This window comes from Lineus longissimus, chromosome 3, assembly GCF_910592395.1.
Source record: "Lineus longissimus chromosome 3, tnLinLong1.2, whole genome shotgun sequence".
Classification (NCBI taxonomy): domain Eukaryota; kingdom Metazoa; phylum Nemertea; class Pilidiophora; order Heteronemertea; family Lineidae; genus Lineus; species Lineus longissimus.
In genome coordinates this window covers 27,858,445-27,873,142 of record NC_088310.1, presented here as the reverse complement: position 1 = coordinate 27,873,142, position 14,698 = coordinate 27,858,445, and the positions used below count along the sequence as shown (strand labels likewise).

General features: G+C 42.9%; 2 non-coding genes across 2 annotated transcripts; both read right to left on the bottom strand.

The window, feature by feature from the left end:
• Nucleotides 1–2,170: 2,170 nt before the first annotated feature.
• Trnag-gcc (transfer RNA glycine (anticodon GCC)) lies at nt 2,171–2,241 on the bottom strand. Its single transcript has one exon. It is a non-coding gene; the product is annotated as a tRNA-Gly (tRNA).
• Nucleotides 2,242–13,925: 11,684 nt separating this feature from the next.
• Trnas-gcu (transfer RNA serine (anticodon GCU)) lies at nt 13,926–14,007 on the bottom strand. The gene has a single exon. It is a non-coding gene; the product is annotated as a tRNA-Ser (tRNA).
• Nucleotides 14,008–14,698: the final 691 nt, after the last annotated feature.

Here is a 14,698-nt window from a genome sequence, read left to right as displayed (position 1 = left end):
CCATAGATATGGTGACATCTCTGTATTAATAATAATGCCGGCATGCATTGTTCCCTTACATACAAAATCGATTTCTGTACAGATTTCAACGCTTGAAAAAAGAATAAGAAAAAATCTTCATAAAACACTGCAACACGTCATATGCTATGGTATTGTCATTCAACACTTCCAGGGAAAGCGATTATCAGAAAATAAGGTTCCATGCTTATGAAAATGTCTGCAGCATAGACTGATATACAAACATACCACATACACTTTGTTTCGTTTTGACAAACAATGATAATTTACAATGTCAGCTCTATCGATTATCGTCTTGCTATTGGTCTCGGGCTATATTACTTTGTCTGTGTGAGCATTTCTAGGCCCTGGGGCAGGGTTGTATGCAAGTATGAGCACATTATAAGCACCACAGTAGGCCTATAGAGACGTACGTGTTGCGCCAGCATCCTTCATTACTGGCAATGCAACAATCGACAAGGGTGAATCACCATTATAGTACACATGTTCATGAACATGTGAAGCCAAGCATTTTACAGTTGGTAAATTCTGATTGCAATGGATCTAATGATCAGATTAGTCCTAAAGTGTATTTGTTTCCCTGTTACATAAGTAGGCCTATTCTAGGGTTTGGTGAGGACGGTTGGGACAATTACTATATACATGTACATGTACTTGTAAGTAGGAATTACTATTCAAAAAATGTACATGTCACAATGCAGCGAGGGGGAACGTGCATTTCTGTTACACCCGTGTCCTTGCTGGTATTACGCCGTCATCGGCTTTTAGTGGAATGGGATAACTGACGCTCCTCAAAACTTCTGATTTGATATAGAATATCTAGTAAAAACTAATACCTCCAGCAAACAAATATGTTGTATCTTTTAAAATTTCATCCTTTTATTCGAGGCACTATGATTGATTGTCAATATTTCTAAACCCCGAAATTTGTAGGTGGATAATTTCCAAAAAAGAAGAATATAACCAGCTAATACTTGGAAGCTAGATATTCAAATTCATTCCAAGTTGACTCAGGGATTAGTACACGTCTATGAGACGATGTACAGCCTACCAGGCATTCCATAAACACATCATGAAAATCGGAATTAGTAAAAGTAAACAATGAAAAATTCACCAAATAAACAACAGTTATGCTCAGTTATTCAGGATTGGGTAATAAAAAACATTTGTATTGTTTTGTTTTGTTGCTAATCAATAACTAGTGCATTGAGTACAAATGTATTCGGTGTGGAGACATTCGATTTTGTGTTTACCCACGAGACCTAAGGAGAAAACCTCGGTCAATTGGATATAGTTAGGACCTGGAGTTCCTGGGTCCAGCGATTCTTGGAAAGAAAATTCCCGCTTTCCTCGGCATGCCTTCATAAATAGCACGATGGACTGCCGGCTCTACGCTGTCGTCGCTAACGCACGCGGTGCCTACGCGTAAGAAGACCCTCAGGCCATGATAAACAATATCTATAGTGCTTCATTGAAATAAAGATATAATTAATTTTCATTGCTGCCTACACGGTGTGGTGAAGACATTAAAACTTATCATCAACACACGATAGCGTCACGATTGAGCTGCAATTATCCTGATAGTGTTCAGTGTAATTATGGTATGGGTGATAAACCTGGATTGGCAAGCGACAAAAGATGGGACAACCTGTAATCATAAATCAGGTAATCCCTTGGATGAGGACTCTATCTCCTCGACCGCTTCTTTGAATGGCTTCGGCTGCAGCTTGTGGAAGGGCACCGAGGGGCAGGTCAAAGGAGACGTCTGCCCCGATGATAGCACCGTCTGCGGTTCAGGTGTTCTGATATTTGTCGTTTAATTAAATCCACGTTGAATGAATTGCTGCCCGATATGGATTCTGTCCTGATGTTGCTTTCAATCGAGCATTAGTTTAAAGACTTCCGCCTGGTGATATTGGCCAATCGGGAGCCCCCAATCGTACACCCGGCGCTTGAGAAGCAGGATTGGGAGCTTCTGGTTGGCTAGACAAGCGGAAGTCTTCTGTAAACTCTGTTGAGCCGGACTGATGGGAGAATTATGGATCATCTTGTACTGTAAGAGTAGCATCTCTATATTTTTACCGCATTTTGGCCAAAAACAACATGAAGCCCTGTCATGCACCGCAAACGTAACCTGTGTAAAAAGTAAGCATACATCGGCCGGGAATCGAACGCGGGCCACCCGCGTGGCAGGCGAGAATTCTACCACTGAACCACCGATGCTCGACGAGGTGCAACTGCACACCTCTCCTTCTATTCGTGTGCATTTTGCTTCAAACGAATGGGAAAGAGTCAGGGAAGCCCGGAACTGAGGCGCCACACTGCCAGTGGGAATGCCAGGGAAAAGGCAGTCCCTCACCAATACGTGCTGTGAGCAATGTTTCTGTGTGACGAATGCCTTATCGAAGTTATTACTAATAAATCGACTCATCAAGTCATAACTGAAACATGCGTTAATTATAGGCCTACGTATATTTATGGTAATTTAACACTTTTGGTACAAAGGTTGGTTAAAATTGCTTATTGATATAAGAAATTTGCCTAAATTCGCGTTATCTTCCTCTTATGCCATTATTATTGCCACCATTGACCTCATTCATTAATATGGAACAGCCCGCTGGTGGTGGTTCAGCTGTAAGACTGAATAAATACGTATGTTGTTTGGTTAAAGGCCCTGCTATTCTGTCGTGAGAATCTGTTCATCTCCCTATACTCCAGCTGCCCACCCACCCGCCACTAACACACCGTCCTATACAATCAGTTGAATCATTGACAGGGAGGGGGTGCAGAGGGGTGAAATGAAATGAAGGTTGAACACGTGTGACTGAGGCAGACGTGTAGGATAGGAGCGATCGACAACTCGAGTATCACGAGATTTCGCGGTGAGGTACGTGGTTTACTAGGCTGGGTGATATTCATTTCACAATTTGTATTTCCTTCAAGGCAATCGCTATTCCATTCATCGAACCTGTCTTCCAGCGGCAGTATATTGCTTATGAAAACACGACAAAACTTTTGGGACATGAACATTTTCACATTCCGCCTCTGAGGAAATACTTGTAGTTTGAATCAATCAATTAGGGTGAACTCGCGTCTGTTTCCATAAAGAACAATACCAAGGCCGACCTTGTGCATTTCTTTGTTAAATGTACAACCTTCCAAGCTCAAGTTAAACTGCAACTACATTCAAAGAAAGTGTTATATTATGACAGTGAGACTCTGTATTTGTCGAACAAGCAACACAGAGTGAAGGATAACTCACGAGAGTGAATCTTACGGGCTGGTGGCCAAACGTAACATTTCCCTTGTTCGATCTTCACATCTTAATGGCTGATTGCCCTCGCTTACCCTGTGAAATCAGCTGTTAAAGCAACCATTTCGATCGTCTGCCAATGGTGCTATCGTCTGCTGATGAAGATATGTTTGATTTTGCCTTGCTGAAACAACATCTAGTCTGCTTCTAGCCGCGGTGCGCCAACCTTGAGGACTTGAAATATTATGAACAGTCAAGATCGCGATCTTGCAAGGGTGTTTGGATGGTATTGCTTCGTTTCCATAGAAACCTAGCGGATAATGTCACATTTCTGTCATAGGCGTGGATAGAATTCGCTGGTAAGCACCATTATGATAATCAAGTGTCAGCAACGATGCTGGTCGTAGAGATCTCTCACATCGCAGGGTGTATGACTTTACCTCGGAGTTGGAAAGTATAACAGTAGTTCTTCCCCTCGACAAGACTGGTTGGTAGAGCAGTGCTAATTGTTGCTTCGATGATGACATGAACCAACCCCAGGAATGAATCAATGATGGTGCTGGTAGGCACCAACCACAACTGGAATAAGAACCAGAATAGCCATGTTTATAACGTCCAGGCTTCCACCAGTCGCGGCGCATCCGTAGGCCACAGTTTGTTGGAAAAGGTATTCCAACCCATTCATTCACTGAAGGCGAAAACCTGCAATTGTGAGGGAGACTGGCACCCTGACTAGTCTTCTCGATCTTCCCGCCACGCTACAGGGTGCGCTCCCGCGGCTGACTCCAACTCTACAACTCCGCTATAGTCGTGAAGATGATGCCAAAAGCCATATTCTTCAGCACCTCCACCCTATAGCTCATTCATTGAGTGAAGACGATAACCTGTAATTATCATCGCGAGACGTCCAGCCCATAATCAGGTCCCGATTCAGAACCTAACAAGATTTGCATTGATGAGAGTAATAAATGTCAGCGCCTTGGAGGTGATACTAGCAATTTGTGATTTATCTCGGGGGCATTAATAGATACAACAATGTTTAGCCGGAGTTTGGGGGTTGGCGTTAATCATCTTGGCGAATGGTGAGGCTGAAAGAACTTCTTCAGTGAGGAGGCATCTTTCTCGGGGCATCAGTAAAGGAAGCATTAGACAAGGGCCGGATTGGGTCCCGATAAAAATGGTCGGAAAATATTGGTAATGCTGAAAAAGAGGAGTGAATCTTATTCCTGTTATCAACTGAGATGCGGAGGGAGATGAATTCATTAAAAAGGTATACAATACCTTACGCCGGTAATCTCTGATAGATATGTTTGGCGTCAAAACTATGCCATTCAGATTTCTTTTATATTGTATGGTTGATACTTGACGTAGAGACATGGTGCGTGGAACCATCTCAGACCGGCTCCCCACTAAGCCGCGTAGCAACCGCTCCAAGCCGCAGCGGTTCCATGGCACTTCCTTCCGAGGAAATTGCTAGTAAAAAAGGTGCTTGAGGAAACTGGGGAAAGAAGTTGGTGGTCTTGATGTCACCGTAATTAACTCGGGGCTGATATTACTTTGGACCGTGCGATCTGTGGTCTGTTGGCAGAATATCATACTCCAATTCCTGTTTTTCTACATTTCGAAGTTCCTCGATGTTCTCGGGGACTATCAATCCCTTTTTTATAAACCCGTTACTCGATGTAATTAGAAATATACATTATTTCTTTAAAAATTGTAGGGTTTGTCTTTCTTAGTTATGGTTGAATGCCAAAATCATGATAATGGCTATAATAGATTGATCACGGTTAATGATATTTAATGTAGTCTTCAATAATATAATCGTAATTATGGTAATTAAAAGGTACTATATATGATTAATAGGCCTTTGTCATGTATCTTGCGGGTAAACGCACTTGACAATCTTCTGCATAATAAATGTCGTTTTAAAAAAAAAGAGTTATGACTTTGACCACTTTTTCCTTGTTTCTAAACACATGGTATTCAGGGAATGAAAATACCTTCCTAGAATCCTGCTTCTAATGCGGACCACTGTTTATGAAATTTCCTCTACCACGACCTGTGTGATATGAATGATTTCGCCAAGTCCAATATCCCGTCTGTTTGTTTTCGGCAATAAATGCCCCTCCAGTAGACATTGTCTAAATATGTCATTATTTGTACAAGCTAAAAACGATGCTAAATACCCTTAAATAGCAACTAAGTGTGCTGAATACGTCAATTCACGGCAAAAACTATGCACAACATTGTATCATGACTTGATGTACACAGCCGCCTAATGCACACAGCCGTCCGTGTGCTCTGTATAAATATGTACACGAGGATGTTCAAATTTGATATTTGGATGATAGATTTATGATGTCAATATTGTGTAAGGAAATAGCAGCTTTCCAAAATCCATATATACAGGCACGAAATGTACATTTGATTTAACCGTCTCTTTGCCAAACTCAATGATTAGATGTTCGTCGCCGTGGCCATGCACACGTTTTAGGTAGCTTCTAAAAGAAAGTATCGTATTTTAAAAAGAAACAACTAATAAGATACTGTAACCAGTTATTGATTACAGTGTTGTTTGATTGGTGTGCTTGCTTCAAATGGATCATAAACACGACCACGATATTATGGTGCGCCAAAAAGCATGGAATGTACTATGAGGCAAACTTGTTCTAAATGCATTTCTATGTGCAACCCTTAAGCTCCGGACTAACGACAAAAACACCCACGTGTATACACATACTCTGGTTTATCACTTTCTCTTCGTCTGAGCACATAAAAAGCTACTTGGCAAAACTTTTTGTTGACAACCTCCAGGAAAGAAGCAAATTCATAGCGGTTGTTTTTTGTCATCATCAGTTTCCCGAGGTGGTGAAAATATGTCATGTCTTCTACAATGGTTGTGTTGATTGGTGTTCTGCCAGGTGAAACAAACTCGATTTCTTGGGTGAAGAATTGAAAGCAACTTGCCTCAAGATCCATGGTTACCCGAGTTTCTAATCAGCCAGTCATTTGTTTCTGTGGACACAACTGAGCACTGCGCCGATAGTCCCCTGGGGCAGAGGGAATGAGGGAGAATAGAAGGGGATACAGATCGCTGAAGAGCGCACGGCTTACAGTTATGTATAATGATACCTACTAATCAAATATTGGCAATACTCTTCAGTTTTGGCAAAAATAAGTCAAATATTGTTCCATACCGGAGAAGGGGCCTTTCCCACAACTTCTCCAACACATAGCTGTACAAACACGACCCTTTCAGAATCGGTTACCTGTGGTAATTCAAACAGCAATAACAACAATTCACTTGGGAAAGCATGAGTAACTTTCTTTTTGTTTTGATTTGTTGTCTTTGTCGCGATAATAAGTTTAGGAGATCACTCATTAACACTGATTACTCGTTCTAGTCTGGGAATTGTTTCAGACTTTGATGAAACTTTTAGTTACTGGGGCCAGGAGAGAAGACCGTTTGTTTGCGGTGGACTATTCCCTTTAGTCATGTTTGGGTGTGGTACCATGGTTCCAAAGAAGGTCCAATGTTAGCTCGACTCCAATGATGTTTTGTCTCTGACGAACATGTATGTGTCGTCAGCGAAAAGCAGTTTTTCTATTTACGCCGTGTCTGCTGTAGCACCAAAGCTACGGTTTTGTATAATAAAGGATTGAGACTTGTTTATTTCGAAATGTCGACATTTAGTTAGTAGCGTTTACTTTCGATCCCGTTGATGTTTGCATAAATTTGAATAAATATCATGGCAAGTATAATTTGCGAAGCATAAGTCCTTGTGCATGTATAAGTACCAGCGTCTTTGTATTCGTACTGGCGTTGATTTCATGGCATTCGATCCTCTCCCGGGCGGTGTTTATCATCAATCGGCCAACAGATATTGGTACGATTGGAAATTGCTTTGAGAGAAATTCGGTTGCTTTTCATTTCGATTGAACAAAATCGATGCTGTATCCTATCATTACCGAGCAGACGGGTTGTTTTCCTGTAATTTGAAATCCTACTTCATTTCTAACCCTGGTGGCAGTCAATTCCAGTTGATGGTCCATCAATAGCGAACATTGTTTTTGTCGTCTGCTCATCCGCGCGACCGTTTTGTGGGAAATTCCTCACCCATTGAGACACACCGGCTGCCGGCACACCGTCACTCTGACAGAGAACGGAAATTTGACGATTGAGGTAAATTTCATGGAGTAAGTCATTAGGAAATTCTCAAATCCACAACCATTAGTCGAGATAATGCCGAGAGCAGTTCATTTGATCCCTCCACGCTGGCTGCCATTGTGGTGTAGAAGGGGTCGGATCGGGGAAATACCTTTCGAGGAAGCTCTTCTGGTCTCTATTCACCCGCTGCAATATGATAGTTGTGGCAATTCGATCGGAGCCAATATTGCTCGGCCAAATTAACCCCAACTCAGCTTTTCGATGGAAAAATTAGTTCGGAATTTTTGATACACAATCGTGTTGATGTCTGAAAGACGATTTATCTTAATATCATTCAGCCTCCTGGTTTTGGAGAACAAACTATACGTTTCTTAAAGCGTGTTTACATCGCAAAAGAAAACATCGCATTTGAAAAAACCAACGAAGCTTTCGATGGCGGACTATCAACTTGCTTGTCAGAGCGAGGAATATGAAAATCTGTAGTCAACTTGACTCTTTTCACTTAAATATTCCATTCATTTCTGCAGCCCACCATTGATAAAGCGTGGTCGAAAATCAATTTTATTTTGTTTGAAGTGGGTGGAGGTATAGTGAAGAAAGTGGCTGAATCATCAATGACGAAGCATTAGAACACAAAACCAATGGAATCCTTTCGAAGTCGCGCTTAATTGATGAACATTCGGATTGTTCGAATCCGCTTGTGTTGGTGTGAAGAGGCTGGTGACACAATAGATGACACGGCGGCAGGTTGCATGGATGACGCTGATATCATACCGCCTCATTAACTGTTCTAAACTTTTTGACGGTACATGCTGTACGATGGTATTCAAATGTCGGTTTAATACAGGCGTGCACACTTTCGAAATACAGGTAAACAAGACTCTACTGAATTTGGCTCTCGGTAAATTTCCCAAATCGTAGGCAAACTCAGACTTCTAATGTGCACTTTTATACTTTTGAAAGCCTGCGAGTCGATGATCGAATAAAAAGAAATCAATTTTTTCACTCATTCCTCCAAAGTAGTAGTTGGCCGTTATCCTACTTTTAAAAACACCTGGCCTTGCGCGGCTTCAATCCCTTGGTCCTCTCTTTATCACTTCAATTGTGAAATTGATTTTTCATCTCGTGTGATGTGCTGGTTGAATGGGTAGGGTCAGGTCACAATACCCGGTTGCCGCATGTCGCACAGTCATAAAAATTCCACTAATATATTTAATGAGTCCGTATCATTAGTAATGGGTTGATGATGCGCAACCGCCGCCATGACACCGCCGAGATTTTACGCTTTGCACATGTTGTCCAACTCGATTGTCTATTTCACCTCATTTGAGCGGGACAACTGAATACACGCTAGAGATGATCATCGTTCGGGTTCAGGTAAAGTTAGGGTGGAAGCCATTTAGATACCGCTGAACATTAGATATACGCCACAACAATGCAATGTATCAACTAGGGATTCAAATCATTCAGATCCATCCGATCATAGAACACTTTACATGATTCGCACATGCAATAATATTTAGCCTCGGCGACATTAGCTTCAGTGACATTAGCAGACGATCACAAGGGGCATGATTCTCGCGTGATGTTGCTGAAAACACGAGGGAGAGATTGCTGGATGATTAAAGGGAGGGACTCGCCCGTGATTAAAGCTATCATGACTGCGGGCGAAGATAATCCCGGGGGACAGACGACCAAACCGGCTCAGACGACACCACTTTTAACATAATTGCATCCAGGATTCCCGTAGCCCAACCCCGACTGAGATTAGATTGACTACAAGATGATTCTGTTTCAGATCTTGCATGTTTGCTGCACCGCATCAAATTAATTGTATTTTATCGCTGTGCCACCATTCCAATCTTGCAAACTCAATGTAGCGTTAAACGGCGTTTAATTTGCTATGAGCGCAATTAGATCAAGATACATCAATCAGATTCTGAGCGTAATGTTCGAACTTTTTCATTGCTTGTCTCTAGATTTGACTTCACATTCTGAGTTTCATGCAATCCTGTGCACAGTGTTGCAAAAAATCGTGTGTAACATAAGTTCAACTTGGGTGAATTTGACAAACTTCCTTTACAAAGTTAACTTCCTAAACTTTTGACTTGGAATCACTCTCACTTTTACTTTATGAAAGAAATGTCATCATCTTCAAATCATGTATAACAAAAATGGTACCTTCAGCAGTGTAGCGACGACCAGAAGTGGTGGTTGGAGTTGTTAAAAAGGGATACCATCAACTTCCGGTTCACAAAACACAGTTTGAGCAAAATCTATCAGTCAAAGTACATTTCACAAAGTCATATATTGTATGTTTGAGAAAAGATAAGATGAAGTAATCGGAGAAATCCGTATGATTTTGTTTCGCATATTCCTAATCATATATCTTGTGTGTGGTCGTTCCCGGGCTTGATGTATCATGATCAATTGTCGTGTTCCGTATTGATCACAACCACCACAACAATGGCCATTTGACCTCAATCAAAATCTCAGCCGGGGTCAGACAGGCCCGTTTTATCAGTGCCTAACATACCATGGCTAGGATCACGCTTCGCCTTGTCCGCACTGCAGCGGTATTCACTCCATCAGGTGTCCTATCTACCGATCTTATTGTGGTAAGAAGCGTGAAAGATCTGATAAGCATTCAATTAGTGTTATTTGGCCGAGATCTCAATCTGATAGAGAACTTGTCACGCATAATAAAGTATGAATAGGCAGGAATTAGTTCCAGATATTCGAGATGTCTTTATCGTTTAACTGGTCCCTAGTGATCCGCCATCTTGGATGGTAACGGCGGAGAACCGGAAGGATGATTTGTTGTAGCAGACGATCTGGCAACAATGGAGTCGACAACCAAATTAACTTGACTGGGATGGAGCGGCTGAAGAGGTCGCGCCAGAGGGGGGGGGGCATGAATGTCGGGAAGTGACCGTATTAGACTTACCAACATACAGCCGGATGGCAAAATTGCAGATGTTGATATTATGACGCCAGAATGATGAGGAGGATGGGATGAAGACGTGGATGACACTGGTTTCAAGATGTCTTCAGTTACGTCAAAAGGCATAAAAAGAGATACCTCCGTAATGAACATTGGACATCCTCAGTTGGGCCCGGAAATGCCATCCGCCATGTTGGATGTTGACAACTGATGAGACTACGGACAATATTCATCAGGGAAAATCTCGTATTACACCTAATCTGACGAGATTTTGACAGAGAAGCGATTGATATTCCGAAAGGTTTAAACATCATCAATCATCTGGAACAAAAAGCAATTTTGAAAATTACCATACCTTGTACTCCAAATCTTGCAGCCATCATTTCGCCGCCATTTTGACTTCTTAGCCAAGATATCACTCACATTTGTAACATTATTCTGCATAGACGATAGATCCCATGAACGCTCTTCTCAATCGTCAATCCTTTCCAGTCCGTGCATAACATTTCCCTGGCGCAGAAATCACTGATATCAAGCTAAACCCATGACTGCGGGAAGAACAAGCATAGTGGTGGAAATTTCAATACTATAACACTACGATAGCTTAAGCAAACCTTCCCCCATCTCCGACCAGTCATAGCTGCGATTTTTATTTGAATTCGCATGTTGACTTTGGAAAATAAAATACACCAAAGCCGGAGTGTTTACTCTTGGTACTTCATGACATTGATCGCCTATATCAGCAACTCTATTACTTTACACAGTGACCTTCAGGCAGGATGGAAGAGTGAGGATATATGTTTACCCTGCCCTTACATCCCAGTAAAGAGTTACCTTTCAGCATCCCAGACCCCAAAGAGAATCGAATTAATCCGAGCTACGAGTCATAACACGGGGTGAAAGATTTCATTAATTGAATATGCGACTGATGAAGGCTTGAGATAGTTGGGCGAAACGTCTTCATTTGATTTTATCTTATTTGTCTTGCACTAAACGGATTAGGCGAGGATCTGGGTGGAATTGACCGGGTCTTCAAGGTGGTGATAGGCGATGTGAGATGACTTGAGCCCGGGCAGAAGTGATCAAAGGGGGAATGCTTCATCCTAACACGACTTCCTTTGTGTTACTGTCGCAGTAGCGGAAATACTCGCCAGAGGGATGCAATATTCAGGGTGGTGAAATATGGCCGCCAATCACAATGAGAACTAGCGGTTACGAAGGAGTTGTCCAGAAACGTTATTTTTTGTCATTTGATAATACAAACTATTTAGCAATTATACCATTCCGACGATCGCCATTGAGTTAGCTGGAACCCCAAACCAGCCTCAGCTGATCCGTCATCCATCAGGCATCTAGTATGTACGATGTCCAGCACATCACAGCATGCACGATGACCTGGTTTGATCCGGATTGAAATCTGCGCATGCAGTGGTTCTCTCCATGCCGCGTTGCCATCATGACCAAGTACTGAGCGTTATCCGCTTCGCCATCCCAGCGCCGCTTATCTAAATTGTTTGACAAATTACCAGCTCGAGCCATTAGATTATCACCAGCATGATAGTAATTGGTGAGATAAAGCCAGCATGATATGTCATAGAGTTATGGGCCTCCCTTTCTCTCACGAATAATTAGCGTGTTTATATGATGTTCAAAGCGATCTCGATAACAACGTTGACATCAGTCTCCATGTTTAGCCATCCGAGCCGTTTAATCCTCCAGCATCACGCGAAAGCCAACTTCGCACGCAATCACTGACAGCAAGGTTTGTTGGCGGGGCGTTTTCAGCGCGATTGGTTTTAGAAGAAAACAACATAATTTTAAAATAGTCTACCACCGGTACTAAGGTAAAATCGAGTTAAACCACAGCATAGAGATAAAACTTCAGCAAAACTGCCGACCGTGTAGACGTTGTCGTTGAGGACTCATTTACAGCCGGTTGGTCATCTTGAAAATTCAAGAGATACCCCGTGAACAAATCCCATATGGCACCCAAGATCCACCTTAATAGCCATAGAGACGGGCAGACAATTCAGGTACATTTCCCCTTCGATTGCGTCACAGGAACGCCACAACAATGCGACAGAATGGCTAGATGGGACGTGATTATGTGGCGGGGCAGAAGAGGTCAAGTGCATTCCGTCCAGGCTCGAGTGACCATCATCTGATGTGACCCTCCCTGATTCCCCCAAGCCGGCCCTTTACCAGCAGGGGCCAGATTTTCACATGCCAGTTAACGACAGCTGAGAATGGCTTAAACCTTTCTGCTTAATTGCTTTTTCTAACGCTGGCGATTTATAACCACGTCCTTAACCAATGCCTTGAAAAATCAAGAGCTTCACAATTCGATTATGTTCTCTCAGAGATATTTAAAGCGAGATCAGACGACCCTACTCCATCTTTACATAATACGTCCGCGAACAATGGCGTTGTGATATTTTTATTGTCACCGCTCGTCTCTTAATTGTTCACTCCAGCGCCTCAGGGAAACCTTCTTAAGTTATATTACTCTCCCGAGTGACTGATCCCCAGCCTCTATGATGTGGGTCGGTCCTTTTAAATCTCCATAAGCCCCCTCTCTTAGCTTTCAAGTTAAGCCAAGCCCGGGGCTCCTTCCCTCTCGGGCCTGATATATTTAAACGGAGGGTAATCACTTTACAATGGGGGGCAAAGATGCGAGTCGGGTGCTCTCAGATGTCAGGGTACTCTCTCTAACGGGTACAATCATGTCCCATATGTTCCTCGCTGGTGCCACGGTCCCGCCCGCTCGGCCCGGCTGGTGCCCCATGGTCTCAGCCCGCTCACCTCCCGGCCTCTCCAGTGCCATATGGATAGTGTCCCGTGAGCTGCAGGCAGCCGACCATCACGCCCCACTATTATCATCGTGTTATTCCTATCAATACCTGCTTGAAAATTAAAACAAGAAAAACATGAGAATGCATGGAGCATCTCGAAGCTTTCAATTTACCTCGGAAGAGTCATGTGCGTGATAAGTGGGAAGTTTAGACACGGTTTCCATGAAATAAAACAAAATATTCCTATAGAATTTGGTGAGGGGGATGCGGGATGTCTCGACAGGTTAATCACAATCGGCTCATTTTATATTAATCATGACATGAAGACACGTGACTCATTAATGTGACCGTTTTCTTGGTGTTGTAGGCATATGGCCCGATCGTTTTCATTTCACTTGACCCTGTTTAGGCCCGATCTATTCAGTGAACTTATAAAGGTCAGTTATGGTTGGCGTCTATGGCGTTAGTATCAAACCCAAATTCAATGTTGCTGGCAAACTCATTTCGAGGAAAGGCCTTTCGATGAGCACAGCGGTAACATATCTAGGAGAGAGTGCGGCTCCCAATAACCATCATGATTATCTTGTCTGTGTGCATGGATGTACAGTGTACATGGATGGAAAATGGTTCCAAATCACAAAAAACACATGCAGATTCCCAGGCCGTTGCAAAATAGCAAAGACGAACCCTCGATCCAAGGTTTTCACTTGGGACTGACATGACTGATTAACCTAACCAATGCAAAAAATACGACGAAGATGGGATTCGAACCCACGCGGGCAGAGCCCAATGGATTAGCAGTCCATCGCCTTAACCACTCGGCCACCTCGTCTTGTGATGTCTCATCATCGCTTCTACACCTCAAACTTCCGGAGATGTTCGTTGCTGAAATCGTACTCCGACGTATGAACACTTGAGTCAGCCAGATCAAATCAGCTTAAGCGTCGTCCGAAGGATCAGCGGTGTCAAACCTCTGCGGACTTTTCTTTCTGGGGACAGAATTCCTTTCCCGCCAGTACCTTCGCTTCACCACCATGGTGTCTTAGAGACGGCCTTTGATTAGTCAGTGATATCGTCATAAGCTCATGGGTGAGCGACTGAAGTAAATTTAATATCGACATCTTCCTCGCTGCCAATAAAGACATCGTGGCACTATCAAGCTGAATGGGAGTCGCATTATTGTTTCAAGATATACTTGAGTTATTGATGCAGCCTACTCGAGCGTGTGCAGGAAGATGCACCAGCCAAGTGATGGGATGTCCTCGCGATGGGCGATGAATTACCGTCATAGTGTAGCCTCGACAGAACGCGGTGAAAGTAGCTTTTGGTTGGCGTTAAAGACTGTTAAACGTAGTTTTTAAAACAACACCTCTGCCCATCGATCTGCCTTGAGACATCCTTCGTTTTCACCCAAATACTTGAATGTACCATCCTTCTATAGCAGGGCTTTTGTTACTCCTTATAACTTTGTGTGAGTTTAGGATCAATCCAAAGGCCTGGTATGAGAGGTTGGGCGGTACCCA